Genomic DNA, 16,420 nt, shown 5'->3' on the forward strand with positions numbered 1-16,420 from the left:
CCTGGAGTTAAGATGTCCCTTCACTCTCTCCTTCTCCTCGTGTCCCTTCCCTGGGGACTTTCTCTGGGGAAGCCTTCAGACATTACCTGTACTGTCTCTGATAGCCCTGGGAGATTGATTACCTGCCACTGTTTTTGGATTTCCTATAGGGTCTCTGTTTTCCCCAGCTGGGTGGTACAAAGGATAGAGTGCCAGGCCTGGCCGAAATCAGGAAGACCTGAGCCTCAGACATTTAACTAGTTCTGTGACCTTGGTCCAATCACTTTATCCTTTTTGTCCCAATTTCTTCATCTGTAAGATGAGCTGGAGGAGGAAATGGCCAGTCGTTCCAGTATCTTTGTAAGGAAAACCCCAAATAGACTCAGAGACTTGGATACCACTAAAACAACTGAACCAACCACCACCACCCATTTCCTGTTGCTTATAGCCAGAAAAGTCTGGCCAACGTGTCCAGTTCTAGGGGAAGAAGCCTCTTGTAGTTTCTCATTGGATTTCTTTCTTTTTTAAAAAATATTTTTATTGGAGCTTTTTATTTTTAAAACATATGCAAAGTTAATTTTTCAACATTGACCCTTACAAAGCCTTGTGTTCCAATTCCCCCCCCTTCCCTTCATCCCTTCCTCTAGATAGCAAGTAATCCAATATATGTTAAACATGGTTAAAAAAAAATGATTAGTCGGATATAGCAATATATATTTATATAATTATCTTGCTGCACAAAAAAAAAACCTGATAAAAAAAGGAAAAAAATGAGAAAAAATAAATCTGAAATCATCCTGCTGATTATTTCTTATAGAAGAGTAATATTCCATAACATTCATATACTGCAATTTATTCAGCCATTCTCCAATTGATGTACATCCACTCAGTTTCCAGTTTTTAGCCACCACAAAAATGACTGCCACAAACATTTTTGCACATTTGGGTCCCTTTCCCTCATTTAAGGTCTCCGGGGAGTATAAGCCCAGTAGTAGCACTGCTGGATCAAAGGGTATGCACAGTTTGATAACTTTTTGAGTATTGTTCCAAATTGCTCTCCAGAATGGTTGGATCTGTTCACAGTTCCAACAACAATGTATCAGTGTCCCAGTTTTCCCATATCCTCTCCAACATTCGTCATTATCTTTTCCTGTCATCTTAGCCACTCTGAGAGGTGTGTAGTGGTATCTCAGAGTTGTCTTAATTTTCATTTCTCTTATTAATAGTGATTTGGAGCATCTCTTCATATGACTGGAGATAGTTTCGATTTCTTCATCTGAAAATTGTCTGTTCATATCTTTTGACCATTTATGAATTGGAAATGGCTTGAATAAGTTTGAGTCAGTTCTCTATATAATTAGAAATGAGGCCTTTATCATTTCTTCTCCTTGGATTTCTTGACCATGATTCATGCTGCTTCATACTTGGGTGTCTTGTTGGTGAGGGTATGCCAGGGAGTTTGTCTTCTGCTCAGGCAGCCACATTCACCTTCATCTGCCTAGAAAGGCAAAGGATTTGCCAACAGTCACATTGGAAATGAGAGGAAGAGGCAAAGGAAGGAATGATAGAGCTTGGGTCGGAGGAAATGGTGCAGAGGTTAGGGTGGGGATACTTTGAAATCTATGCTTTGCATGGTATGAGATTGTGGGGCATGGATATTGAGCTCTGACCCTTGCGTACTTTTGTAGTACTTTCTACAGAGTACATGCTTTACAGGTGTTGAATGAAATATTTGGTGAGTACTTTGTAAGCCTAAGTAAATGTGAGTTATGATAATTGTGATGATTCATTCTCCTCTTATTCTGTGACTCTTTCTTTAATTACCTTTTTTCTCTTCTCTGTTAGGGCTGAGATATCTTGACATTTGGGTTAAGTGGGGCAGTAAAAGGCAATGAATGCAGCCTTAGCAATGTGGTGAAGTTGAAAGATTTGGATTTGGAGTCTATCAACAAGCATTTATTCACATGCTTATTGTGTTCTAGGTTCTAGAGAAAGACAAAAAAAAAAAAAAAGGATCCTTAGTCTTTGAGGCTGTAGAAGATGTTTGCAGAGTAGGGGAAAATGATCTGGAGAGAGGGGTGGATTAGTGCAGCTGGGGATGGTGTTGAGTAAAGAACTAATATGGAGAACCGAGCCCTAAAGGTCAGAGGGGTGGAACATCCCAGGTAAGTCCAGAGAAGTGCCTATGCAGAGGCCCAGAAGCTGGATATAGAGATGAGGAATGAGGGGCGTGTTGGAGGAGTAGCCTGCAGGCCAGTGTATAGCAGGAGGGTTGGAAGGTGAATGAGATAACTGAATTCCAGTTTTAATGCAAGGGTTAGCTTTGTAACCTAGGCAAGCCACTTAATGTCTAAATGTTCCCAGCTTCCTCATTAGTAAAATGGGAGTCAAATTTGTATCATCTCCTTCACAAACTTCCTGTTGTGAAGAAAGTTATTTGAAAGCCATAAAGAGTAGTATAAAAGTCACTTGTTGATGTGCTGGATAGATAAGCTTTCCTTTCTTGTTCTTCTCTGCCATTTTGGTAAGGAAAAGAGGGTTAGAGGGAAGAAATCAAGATATGACAATTTTAAAGATAGCCAAGTTATTTTTATTCAGTTTAAATTTTATTTTAATAAGTTTTTATTAAGTTTAAATGTATGAGAGAAGCACAGACAACTGAATAATTTATGCAGATCTGTGTAAATTCAATTTCTGCTACTGATTAAAACTAGATAGGGGTAAAGAACTACTACCATTCCCTTACATTTATATTCCCTCCCAAGAGCTCATATTCTTAGCTAGAAAAATCAGTGCCTAGAGAACAGCTATTATTGAGTTTTGGTAAAAGGGTTGCTTCCTTGCTAATTTCTATTCTGAGATTATTTGGTAAAACATTTTAATATTGTGATGGCACTGTACACAGATACTTTATAACTCCAGTTAATAGCATGTTTTATAATCTTCCCATTTTTCACCATGGGTGAAATTGGTCAAAGGAAGTGGCAGTGGCCCTTGGGTCAGTATGCTCTGTATTGAACTTAAAATGATTGAAGTTGATAGCTGGCATTTGAAGACCACCCTCAGCCCTTCAGAGCCTAATGTTATAATCATTCATGTGTTAGTCACCATTAAAGAGAAACTGAATGAGTATTTTTTCCTGCTCCATTTGAAGTATGAATGATACTCTAGAGAATTTAAATGTATAGTTATGAATGGTAAAGCCCACCTCCTTATCTCAGAATAGTTACCATTTATGCAAATGAAACACACTTCTTAACTTAGAAACCAAACAGAATTGAATGAGAAAAGAGTAGAATAGATACTAAAATTATTGAATTCGGAAGAGAAATTCTCAGATATGAAAATCTCTGGGAAATTTGCTTTTGTACTAATTTCTACATACCAATAAGAACAAAATCTTGAGGCTAGCTATTAACTTTTGCCTGTCTTTTTTGCTTTCAGAACTCCAGATCTCTTCTCTCCAGTTAAACTATGAAGGATCCTAAGGCAGACTCTCCTAGTTGTTGGATTATCTAGCACAGGTCTCTTTTTAGTTTACAGTAGCTCTGTGCCTGGGACATAGTAAGTATTTAACATGCTTTCGATTGATTTTTAAGGATGGTGCAATAATAGAAATAGTTAATGTGGTTTCCATTTGAAAAATATAGAGACAAGGGGCAGCTAGGTGGCGCAGTGGATAGAGCACCAGCCCTGAAGTCAGGACGCCCCGAATTCAAATCTGGTCTCAGACACTTAATACTTCCTGGCTGTGTGACCCTGGGCAAATCACTTAACCCCAATTCCCTCAAAAAAAAAAAAAAAAAGAAAGAAAGAAAGAAAGAAAAAGAAAAATATAGAGACAAGACATTGGCTTACACCAAAATTTAAACTTTGTTGTTGACACACAAGCAGCATGTTATATTGGGTAAAAAGCTGCATTCAGAGTTGGGAAAACCTGGATAGAAGTCCTCCCTCTAATGTGAATTATATGTAGTGTGCCTTTGAGCAAGCTAACTGTTCTTTTACTCAGCATTTTTAAAGTCTTTCCTATGTGTCAGATACCATGCTAATTGCTGTTGATAGAAAGGTGAAAAACAATCCTAAAGGAGCTTTCAAGGAACTGACATTGAAACTGGGGAGACAACACGTAAATAACTTAGTACATGGAAGATACATTGAGACAGGTAGAAGGTCATTTCAGTGAGAAAGGCACTAGCAGTTGAGGGACCCAGGAAGGCCTTTTTCTAAAAGTGAGATTGAAGCTGAGTGGTAAATGACATCAAAGAAATGAAGAGCTAGCAGTGAGGAAGGAGAGCATTTCATGCATGGGAGTTAGCCAGAGGAGCCCCACCCACATAGCTCTCTGAGAACATAAATTATAGAATAGTCACCTTTGGTTTCATTGGTAGAAAGGGTTTTCTCACCTGCACCGTTTTAATATCAAAATGATCAGGGTTGGACCAAATAAATTGGCACCAGGAAGTTTATGTGAATATTTCTCACTCTTCATTCCTAGCACCTGAAATAATAAACATTCTAAACAATAAAATGTAGAGAGATGCATTACATTTTATGTTGTACCTCATTTCTAAGTTTTTTCCTTTCTTTTTTTAATCTCCATAGAACTTTGATGGTATTCAGAGGGTGATATCCACTGTTACAAGAACTGGGAAGGGACCACCAGTAAAACTCCTATGTTGGTTTTTAAGCAGGACTGGCTTTTGCCCTGATATCTGTATGTAACTTTCCTCTTTCCTTAATTAGAATTAGATAATATAAAATGTTAGTTCAATAAGGTGCAGTGAATAGCCCCTTCATTGTGTCTAGAGGAAATTACGATTCTGAGAATCTGATTGATGATGATGAGACACTTGGCTAGTGTCAGTACTAGAACCCCAAGGCTTTTGGTACTTTTTATTTGTCCTATGGCGTCTAGCTTTTGGGACTTGGTAAACATGTCTGTGTTTGCCCTAACCACACTTATTTGGGAGTAGCTACATGACAGAGTGCCAGTCATTTATCCTGTTTGTCTCAATTTCACATCTGTAAAATGGGAATGCTAATACTATTAACCTTCCAGGATTGTTAGGAAGATCAAATGAGATAATTTGTACCTAATTAACACTGTGCCTGACACATAGTAAATACTGTATAAATGTTAGCTATTACCATTATTATTGTTATATCACATCCATTGTTTCCTATTCTTTCCCACTTGAAGATTTTGTTGTTGTTTTTTAAGTGTTTCCTCCTTAATTAGACCTCTTATCCTTTTGATAGTTTTAGTTGTTCTCTGTGCTTTTTCCAGCTGCTTTTATTTTTGGAAATGGGATGACCAAAACTGTACATCTGATATGCTAAGGATGCAGAGGCTTTAGTTTTGTGCCCTGGTAGAATATATTAATTTCAGATATCTGGTGTTTCATAGTTTTCTGTTTTGGGTTGGTGTACATTATACAGGAGGGGACAATGTTTTGTAGAAGACAATACTTGGGTCTGAGAGACACAAGAGCTATAGTTCTGAGAATCCTGACTTCTTACTGTGACAGTCACTCAGCAACTTTTGGCAAATCACCCTCATTCATCTTAGTTTCCCCATCTTAATTTCTAGTTGTTGTGAAGAAAGCCCTTTGTAAATCTTAAGTATGAACTGTGATTAGGCCAGTGTATTTGAGATCTGGTTTCTTATCGCTCCAGGACTCAGTAACAACTTAGAACTGGAAGTGTAATTTCTTAAATATAGCTTAGATACTTTCTCCCATGTCTCCCAGCCTTATATTTGCCCTCATTGATGATTTTTTTGCCCTTTTTTGCAAGATCTATTAAAATTTATTCCTTTCAGTTTAGCATTTCATTAGGTAGGTAGGTAGGTGATAAGCATTTATTAAGCACATCTAGTGTTCCAGGCACTGCTCCGTACTGAAGGTGCGAATATAAGCAAAGAGAATCTTTGCCCCCACATAAAAAGAAGTGGCAAGAAGAAGGAATTAAGGGTACTCGTGTGGGAACAGGAAGGTAAAAGTTCTTAGAGTCAGAAGGCCAACATTGAGGGCCCTGGGCTCCTTCTGAAAATGAAAGGCACTCACCAATAGAGAAGAGGACTTTCATAGCAGAGGAATTTTGGAGTGAGAACAGCCTAGGCATTGATGGAAATTCCAGGGTGAAAAGGCAGCTGAATCATGGGAGCAGACCCATTAGAGTGAGAAACAGCACAGAGACGACCATCTGCAATTCTGGGATATTTCCAGGTAATTTATGAAAATTTTAAGTGTGATAGACTTTAGTCTCATTCTGTGGGATCCTTGCTGTTCCAGTTGTCTTATTACTAAAATTGAACGTTTATTGAACTTTAGGGTGAGAAGAGCCCTCCAGAGTCAGCTAGCCTGACTAGTCCTGAAGTATAAGTTCCAACTCTTTTAAGTCTCATTTCAAGGGCCACCTTAGCAACAAATCAGAGAATGATTGTAGTCCTTTGTTATATAAAGCATTGTGTTGTGGAAGAGATAAAAAGTAGAGATAAGACTTGGACCTTGTCCTCTTAGAGCTTTTGGTTCTCCATGACTGTTTACAGATAACACTAGGCAAGTAAAAGAGGCAGAAAACAAAGTGTGATATAAGGCCCAAGGAAGGCAAGTTAGTTACTAACTCTCATGAAAGGAGGCTTCACAGAGAAAGCAGCATACAAGTTGATTTTTTTTTTTCCTGAGGCTGGGGTTAAGTGACTTGCCCAGGGTCACACAGCTAGGAAGTGTTATGTGTCTGAGATCAAATTTGAACTCCGGTCCTCCAGAATTCAAGGCTGGTGCTCTATCCACTGTGCCACCTAGCTGCCCCACGATTTTTAAAGGATGAATAAGAATTCCGAAAACAGGAAAGGAAGACATTGCTGATCAAAGGAAGAAAGTGAACAATAGAATGAAGATAAAAGCATGCAGGGCATTACTGAGACCAGAATTGTCCACTTGGCTAGAATGTGTCATACCTAGTAGGGAGGAGGAGTATGACAGAAGATTGGAAAGGTAGAATGGGAGTTGGCAATGCTTTTTATTGGGTGGGCAGTAGGAGCCATTGGAGATTTTTCAATAGACAGATGACATTTTACACATAAAGAATATTAGTTTGATAAAGATATGAAGAGTGGGCTGGAAAGAAGAGATTGAGGAGGAGAGAATTGTTTTTTTTTATTTTTTAATATAAGTCCAATATAGGCATATGTACTTATTGCACAAGAAGAATAAGATCAAAAAGGAAAAAAAAATGAGAAAGAAAATAAAAATCAGGCAAGCAACAACAAAAAGAAGTGAAAATGCTATGTTGTGATCCACACTCAGTTCCCACAATCTTCTTTCTGGGTGTTGATGGTTCTCATCATCACAAGATTATTGGAACTGACCTGAATCTTCTCATTGTTGAGAAGATGGTGGAGAGAATTGTTAGAAACTGCTCGGACTACCAATTTAAATGGATAGAGCAATCACCACAAAAGTAAAAATTAAGTGCTGCAAATTTACAGATAGCAAGCCTAATCCCAAGGAAGAATTTTGAAAAAATGTCTCCTCTGTTCCTTTGCAGAAGTGGGAGAACCATGGGTTTGGAACATTGCATATGTTTTCAGTTTGTTTTCACTGTATTGATCAACTATGCAGATTTTTTTCCTCTTTTTTTTTTTTCTTACAAAATTCTTTGTTGTTGAGATAGTTCTCTGAGAGAGAAAAAAATAGGAATAGAGAGGAATATTTAGGTGATGTAAAAACCAACAAAGAAATAAAAATTTATTTTTAAAAAAAGTTATTGTAATTTAAGGTAATAATTTGAGCCTCTACTTGAGTATTGTCAGTGAGAATAGAGAGGAGAGAAGGGATCTGACTTGGCTATTGACAGGTTACTTAGTAATCAGTAAACAGGTTTAGAATAACCTGAGATACATGTACTTCCTTTCCCTAGAACTAGCACTACAGGTTGTACTCTTCTCCCCAAAACTTCCCTTTGTTTGTTCCTTCTTCTGTGCCTCTTCTTTCCCCCATCAGGATTATATGAACAGAAGTCAGCTACAATCCTTGATGTAACATTTCCCACCACTGGGCCTTACCAGCTCTCCTGCCAATATGCTTTCCATACGTCTGGGCATCGATTGCCATCTGACCTGCTGATTCCCTGGCCTTGCCATTCACACGACAGCCCTGTGACTAAACCCCTCGGTAGTATTGTCTCCCCCAATTACAGTGTGAGCTCCTTGAGAACCAGGGACTACTTAACTTTCCTGTTTATATTCTGGTTTGGTTAACACAATGCTTGGTTTGTAGTAAGCACCTAAATGGTTTTCATTCATTGACTCATTCTGTTGTAGAAATTACCCAAGTTTCTCTAAAGCTATTCCAGAGGTTCTATCAGAAAGGTTTTTGAGTCCAGGCCAGTGACAGACTTATGTTTGTGTTCTATAGGCCAACGTAGCCGAATCTCAAGAAATAATTTAGTTGATAGACAGGAGGGAGCTGCTGAAAATTTTTTAGTAATGAATGATGTTTTATGTTAACTGTAGTTAATACTAACTGCAAATTGATGATGTTTTTGGCTGCAGTGAATAGTAGAATTATAGATCGACATTGGTGAAAGGAGTACTCACACCAGGAAAATTACTTGAAGTATTTGAGAGATCTAATTGTTATGAAGTTCATATATAAATTGAATATTTATATATTATTTGTAATATATATATATATTTATATATATGAACTATAAAATTGAAATTTGTCACTATAAATTTTGCTCGTGACTCCTCCTCTGTTTTCTGGATCTAATTTTGAGATAGAGGGAAAGAGTGCTGGCCTGGGAATCAGACATCAGATTTTTAGGCCCAGTGTAGCAGCCACTGTCTAGCAGTGTATTCTTGAGTAGGTCTTCTCCTGTGAGCCTCAATCTCTTCATCTGTAAAGTAGGTGTGTTGGATTAAGTTCCTTGTAGTTCTTGAGATTTTATGATTCTGATCTCTTTTTTACATAGCTCTCCCACCTTGTATTTGAGGACAACAGTCATATCTCCTCTCTTCTACTTTCCCTCCAAAGAATTTTCATTAGGCTGGCTAAACTCTGATTTCTGTTGCTGGTGGTCAGCAGTTTCACTGTCATACTATTATTTGGACAGCTCATATATGAAATAATGTTTATTTTATGGAGGTGTCTGATGTGACATGCACTTTCTATTGTGTTCTCCTAAAGGGAAGAGTTATTCTTTTTGACCCTTTAGATTAGATGATGAGGAAACTCTATTGTATTCTACACTAGTTTTAATGGAAGATCAGCTAATGACATTCTGCCCCTTTAAGACTCCTTGGTTTAGATATTGGTCCTTTATGTTGATGTCCTTTTGCGGAAGAGAACTAAAAGGAGAAATGAGATGAAATGGATTCGCTAGAGTAAATCACTGTTTATTAGGGTGCTACTTAGAGGCAGGGAGATGAAGGGTGACCCGTTGAAATCTCTGCTAGCCTCATGAAGCTGTCTGTTGGTGGCTTAACTTCATTTCAGTGTTTGCACTGTCAATGGGGAAAATAAGCCTTTTCTACTTTTGGGTAATTGAATGTATATTTTCAGAAATTTGGAGTAAGTGAGAAAAAAGGCAATCTCAATGGGAGTTGTTTTGTAAAAACACATTTATTACTTTGTAATTGACAGAGTCCAAAGAAATAAATATGGAACAAGGCTAACAAAATGCTCTCAAGCTATTTTGCTAGGTTGGGGTTCGTGTATCTGCTTTAATGAATAAGTGATGTGAAGCTAACGTTGTATTATAATAATAATAGCTCACACACCACTTTACATAGATCTCATTTTATTCTTATAAGTGTAGTGCAAGTATAAATGAGGAAAGTGAAGCTCAGAAAGGTTCAATGACTTCAGGGTTACCTAGCTAATAAAAGTAACAAAGCAGGGACACCAGCACAGGTTCTCTGATTGCAGACTCAGTACTCTTTCTAGCATACCTTGTTGCCTCTTAGGTGTAACTGATTTCTTCCCAAAATGTAGAAGAATTATTTGCTGAACATACCCCTTCTTCAACTCTCCCCATCTTCCTCCCTCCCCCCAATTAAGATTGTTTATGCCATTAATTTTTTTAAAGTTTCTTCCTGGACAATGTCTCCTTTCAGGTTTTGTTACACTGCTCTTTTGGCTTTCCTTCTGCTTCTCTGACTGCTCCTTCTCAGTATAATTTGCTGGATAATCTCCATATTATATTCTGAAAGTGATTTGTTATCTGCAAACTTTCAAGTAACATTTTCTACCTCAGGAATGTCCAGCTCATTGGCTAAGGCAATCACAGATGATAATGGGCTGAAAGGTAGGTACAACAACCTCCCACTGCTTGATTTCTGTTTGAGTTCTGCAAGTTGATAATTTTTGTATGGCCTGTGAATGATGATATAAATATCCAAATGGCCCTTAGTTTAAAAAAAAAAAAAAAAAGTTCCCACTTTTCTTGTATATGAAGCCTTCCATGAACTTTTCCCAGATATATGTGCCTCCAACTTCAAAAAATGTTATCTTATATTTTGTACTATCTATTTATTTACATGTTATCTCCTCCAGTGGAATGTAAACTCATTGAGGACAGAGATATGTTTCATTTTTAATCTTTGTAGCTTGAGTTACTGTCACAAAATAGATGCTTATTAATAAGTGCTTATTGGTGGATGGAAATGAAATGCGACTAGACAGCATACACTTGAGCCCAAGAAATCTATGTTATAATTTCAGATTTCTACATTCCAAAGTGCTGGTGTTTGCTATCCAATAAGCATAATTAAAAAAAAATCTACAGTATTTTATTTTTCTAATTACATGTAAAGATAATTTTCAGTATTCATTTCTATAAGGTTTAGAGTTTAAAATTTTTTTTTCCTCCCACCCTTATCAGGACAGAAGCATTCTGACTTAGGTAATTTACATGTACAATAATTTAAAGCATATTTCCATATTAGTCATGTTGTGAAAGAAAAATCAAAACAAAAGGCAAAAACCATGAAGGAAAAAAAGCAAACCAAAAAAGAGTGAAAATAGTACGCCTCGATTCTCATACAGTCTCCACAGTTTCCTTTCTGGATGCTGATGGCATTTCTATTCCATGTCTATTAGAATTGTCTTGAATCACCACATTACTGAGAACAGTTAATGTGATGATATAATCTTGCTGTTCTTACTGTGTACTGTATTCTCCTGATTCTGCTTGTTCTGCTCAGCATCAGTTCATTTAAGTCTTCCCAGGCTTTTCTGAAAGCAGCCTTATTGCTTATGGAATAATACTATTCCATAACATTCCTATACCACAATTTATTCAGCCATTCCCCAATTGACGGGCATCAACTCAGTTTCCACATAATAGTTCAAATGGTTTCAACTTCTTGAGCATCTATAGTACTGGTGTGGGTTAATTTTGTTGTAAGTATTAGGATAAGGACATAGAGGACTAATGAGCTAATTAGAAAAACAATTATTAGTGTGTGGTCATGAAAGTATATTAGTTCTTCTATGATAGGAGAAGTAGCATCTTGAAAGCCCATTTGTATAGGATAAGGCATGATAAGATATACAGGATTTAAACCTATAAGTTAACTATGGCAAACTTATGTAATGATTATTACTAATATCTTTTGAGAAAGTCATAAAAGTTATGGGGTTGACTTGAAATCAATTTTTTGGGGTTCGATTCCTTCCTTTCTTGTTTAGGATTTAATGAATACAGGTTGCTCAAATGTATGCGCATATGCGTGTGTGCATGTGTATGTGTGTGCGTGCGTGCGTGTTAATAGATTGTAATAATTTATAATAATTTATAACATTTTTTTACCGCTAAAACTCCCTACCCCCCTTACTAAATTTTATCGCTTCCGTCAAACCCTAAAACCGGATGATAGGCCTCTAGTATGGTACAAAGTACTGTGGAGAAATAGGTTCAAACCCATATATAATAGTAGCTGCTTACCCTAAACCCATTCAAACTACTATTAGACACTACTGGTATAAATTATTACAGAGTATTAGAGAGTATTAGAGCACCATAAAGTATTAAAAAGTACTACAAAATATAAAAAGGGCTGCCACAAACATTTTTGCATATGTGAGTCCTTTCCCCTCTTTTAGGATCAATAGAACTTTTAATGAAAAATAATGGTCAGGAAAAAGAAAAGTTTTCCCTTGTATATAATTTTTTATACAAAGCTTTATCCATAATAAGAATATTCTTGAAGTCAGAAGCAGTTGAAAAAGTTTTCTATTGGGTCAATAGCTTTCATAAAGCCCATGCACTTACCCTTGGAGAGGAGGGATTGTCATCGTCACCTTCTTCTATGGGCAAATGTGTGTAAAAATCAGGCTGCAGATTTAGAAGCAGCAGGAAATATGGCCATTGAAGTGACAGCTGGCAGCAGAGGGAAGGACCAGAACTATAAAAAGCTTACAGAAGAGTTGTTAAAGCATGGGGGGGAGGAGGGGAGAGTAGGAGAGTGGTAGGAGTAAATAGCATATACCTCAATGCAGTATAGTCATTCGTTTTTCTAATGATGATCCTGACTCATCAAGAAAAGTTTAAATTATGTTTACTATGCTCCATTTAAGAAAGGAACATTTGTAATATGTTTGGAAAATATGTCCATGAAAAATGGCTAAAATAAAACTCTTTAGAGTTTAAGGGGCTAAGTTTGTATTATCTAGAAAAGACATGTAAGTAGAGTATTTCATTTGATTATTTTTTATTCTTTTAAGTGTTTCAAACAGTGAAAAGAAGAGGTTTTCTCAGCTTTGGAGTAATAATTAGAATTTGTATTAAACTTCAAACATTTGGATTAATTCGGGAGGAACTTAATATAAATTAAGAAAGGTTTTTTTTTTTTAAGCATATTTATAGTTTTGATATAGTCCAGATCAATAAATATAGAACCAAGTCACATATTACCCAGAGCTGTTTTTTACAGTATTTGTGTCTATTTTATAATGAGTAGATAAGAATGATATACAATTAATATTAATTATATAATAGCTTGAATTTAAGTGATGCTGTGGGGTTTTGTTTGTAAAGTGTTTTGTAATTTGTTTCTTGCTACAAATTTTTGAGGTAGGTAGTAGAAGTTATTGTTAGTCCCATTTCATGAATGAGGAAAGTAGCACAGAGGTTAAGGGACTTGTCCAGTGCCACATAGCTGATTAGTAACATAGCTGGAGGCCTCCTGTCTCTTTATGTCAGGTTGTTTTAAAACCCTTGAATTCTAGCTCAGTGAGGAAGGTGCTATTCATTCTAAATGCTTCCATGTATTTTAGTATCTCCTATTCTTCCCTCTATTGTATAAATTCTTCCTTATATGCCTTTTTTTGAGGTAATTTTCTCCATTCTTTCCTTTCTTATTTCTTGTAATGTTCTCTAAGTTATAATGTTCTCTGAGAGCAGGTTTCTTGGGGAGCTTCTGGAGGCAGCCTTAGTTTCAGTTCACCTCAAATTCAGCCAGGAGTTAAAGTCCAAATCCTTTATTGTTTCTTTTTAAGTCTTGTCTTGGGCCTGTTTAGCTTTCTTTAGAGGCCTCTCTCTTTGGTTCCTGCTGCAGTCCTTTGCTTCTTCCAGCTTCTGCCTCTAACTCCCTCTGAATCCAAAGCTTCCAGCCACCACAAAGGTGGAAAATGGGAGGAATCCGACTCCACCTCCGAGAGTGGGCTTGTGGGTTCTTCGGGCTTATGGGTCTGGCCCTGAGAGCTTTTTGCTTATATGCTGTGCACTGAGCATACTCCAATCATTACTTCACTAAGAAACCATTATTTGTTGTAGGATTAAATCAATGTTAAACTAGATTTAATCACTGCCTCCTCAATTCCACTTAGTACCTTTTTTCAAGTTCTGGCCCATAACATTTCCTTGTAGAATCAGAGCAATCATACTGAACCATGCTAAATTAGATAATTATTGTCTCTATCAATTCCACTGTCTTGGTCCCTTGTAAGAATCATAACAATTTCTCCCAATGTATCCCTCTTTTCTCCCTCTCCATTCTTTTGATATCATCCCAATATAATAGATTCATTCCATTCTCTCTGTCCAAATAGACTTCTAACTGCCCTAATTATGATACAGTTTGTAGGGGCTACATATGTCATTGTCTTATATAGTAGTATAGTAATTGTATACCCAGCTAAAGTAGTTTAGTCTTATTCAGTTCCTTATTATTTACCTTTTTATGCTTTTCCCATATCTTCTATTTTAATGCCTTGTTTTCTATTTAGCTGTCATCTTTTCATCAGGAATGCTTGGAATTCTTCATTTCATCAAATGGAGAATCCCCCTCCCCTCCATTGTAAGATTATATTCAATATTGCAGTGCACGTTGCAATCTTTTGCCTTCTGGGATATCTTTCCAAGCCTTCTACTCTCTTATTGTGGTCGGTACTAAATTTTGTGTGATTCTAACTGGCTCTAATATTTGAATTATTTTTTCCTTTCTGGTTCCTTGTAGTATTTTCTCCTTGTCCTGGGAAAATTAAATAAGAATGATAGAAGAAAAATTGGGGAAATGAGAGCTATGGAAGAAAATATGAAAAGAGAATCTTGGTAAGATACACAAATACACACCTATATAACCTTAAGAAAATAAATTCTTAAATCAGAATTGGTGAAATGGTTAAAAAAAAAAAGGTTACAGAAGAAAATAATTCCTCAAATCATATTTAGTCAAGTGGAAGATAATGATTTCATAAGACATCAAGAAATAATAAAACAAAGTCAAAAGTCATTTTAAAAAATAAGAAAATGTAAATTATTTCATATGACTTAGAAAAGAGATTGAAAAAAAAATTAAGATTAAACTACTTAAAAACAATGAACTGAAAAAAGAACCTAGAGTCTTATTTCAAGAAATTACAAAGGAAAACTGCTTTGCTTTAGAACCAGAGGATAAAATAGGAACTTAAAGAATCCATTGAACACCTACCTACTGAAAGAGATTCCAAAATGAAGATCCCAGGAATATTATTGCAAATTCCAGGCCACTCTTACTTAATTTGTCAAACCCTTTTTTGAAAATTTCTTTCTTTTCTAGGAATTATTATTGGGCTTGAGTCTAATTTTTTTTTTTTTTTTTTTTTTTTTTTTTTTGAGACAGCTATTTTCAAGTCATTATCTCCTTCCCAGTTTATGATTTGAGCTTACCTGTCACTGTAATTTAATTTTTTTTTTTTTTTTTTTTTTTTTTTTTTATGATCAAGTTCTTTTTGGTTGATGTTTTTAAATTTTTTCCAGCCTGTATCTTGTCTTTGAACTTTATGTTTGAATTGGGTTCTGCTCATTTCTGGGAGGGATGACTGGCCTGCACTTCTATCTTTATGTAACTTCTGCATTTATAGCTCAGTCTGGTAGCCTGTAAGCTTTCAGCACTTTCTATATGGTCTTGTGTTGGAAGAGTTTTGTTCACTGCCTTCCTGGTGTATGCTCCGTTCCTTACCCAGGTAAAATCTTACTTCCTTGGAATCATCCCTCTTTCCCCAGAAATTCTGCCCCTGAATTGGCTAATGAGTGACAGATCTGCTAGATAGCACCCAGTCTTGTGCCCAGTGCTAGTACAAGAGTACCTTGGTAACTCTTTCTGCCCAAGGGTTCCTTCTTGACTTTGGATGATGCTCTCTTCTGTTATCACTGCCATGACTCTGTGACCTGGCCATCCTGTCCCCCATTGTCTGCAGACCTCATTGTCTAACTATTGTCTATCTTCCTGAGCATCCTCAGCTGAAAAAAAGTGGTTAACTGTGACTTTTTGCTTTTGGGGGAAAAGGCAAAAAATTGGTATCTCTTGATTCCTCTCATATAGGTGGTAAAAATGCTACTACTATAGGCAGAGATAGATTATTAATTTAAATTAGGAAGTTTGGTCATGTATTAGCTCCTTTGATAAAAAGTTTGGTGGGGAAGGATTTGAAGCAAACAGTTAATCTAAGTTTTCATGTTTTTATAAATTTTAATTTTCTATACTGTCTTACCTTATTATCAATGACCATATCAATCAGTGTGTATTTATTAAGTTGCTACCCTATACTAAGCACTTTGTTAAACATTGGGTGTAAATAGAAAAATGAGACAGTCCTTGTCCTTGAAGAGTTTACATTAGGCTATTATTTCCTGAACTTCCTGGCCATATCGCTGTCAAATAATTTTAATGGAGGTAGATTTGTTCTTCATTGGATTGTGCTTTTTTTTCCCCATGTTCCCTCTCTGTTTCTTGTTCTCTCTGTTGAGCAAGATGCAAATTTACTTGCTAAGTTGCAAATCTTTTGTTCCTTATTTTTTATTTCCAGAGGAATTGTGCAGTGGATTCTGTCTATATCTTTTAACTTGTTTCTTCCTTTCTGGTTCAGTGCATTTTTGCTGTGCTGAACATCAATGACTCAAATACCCTTAAATTCAAATGCTGAGTACTCTTTAAGAGTCTATTCCC

General features: G+C 36.4%; 1 protein-coding gene across 3 annotated transcripts in view; it reads left to right on the plus strand.

Annotated features, from left to right (window-relative positions):
* The window catches only part of WASF2 (WASP family member 2), an 85,925-nt gene that overhangs the window by 9,663 nt on the left and 59,842 nt on the right, over positions 1 to 16,420 (plus strand). The window contains exons 2-3 of one of the 3 annotated variants that reach the window (XM_074305655.1): positions 3,424 to 3,543; positions 4,585 to 4,696. The exons of 1 other annotated variant lie outside the window; for it this stretch is intronic. The gene's annotated coding sequence lies outside the window, so the exon portion shown is untranslated. The remainder of the gene's footprint in view (positions 1 to 3,423; positions 3,544 to 4,584; positions 4,697 to 16,420) is intronic. One more of the 3 variants, XM_074305654.1, reaches the window with a different exon arrangement.

The sequence above is a fragment of the Sminthopsis crassicaudata genome, chromosome 3, assembly GCF_048593235.1.
Source record: "Sminthopsis crassicaudata isolate SCR6 chromosome 3, ASM4859323v1, whole genome shotgun sequence".
Taxonomy (NCBI): domain Eukaryota; kingdom Metazoa; phylum Chordata; class Mammalia; order Dasyuromorphia; family Dasyuridae; genus Sminthopsis; species Sminthopsis crassicaudata.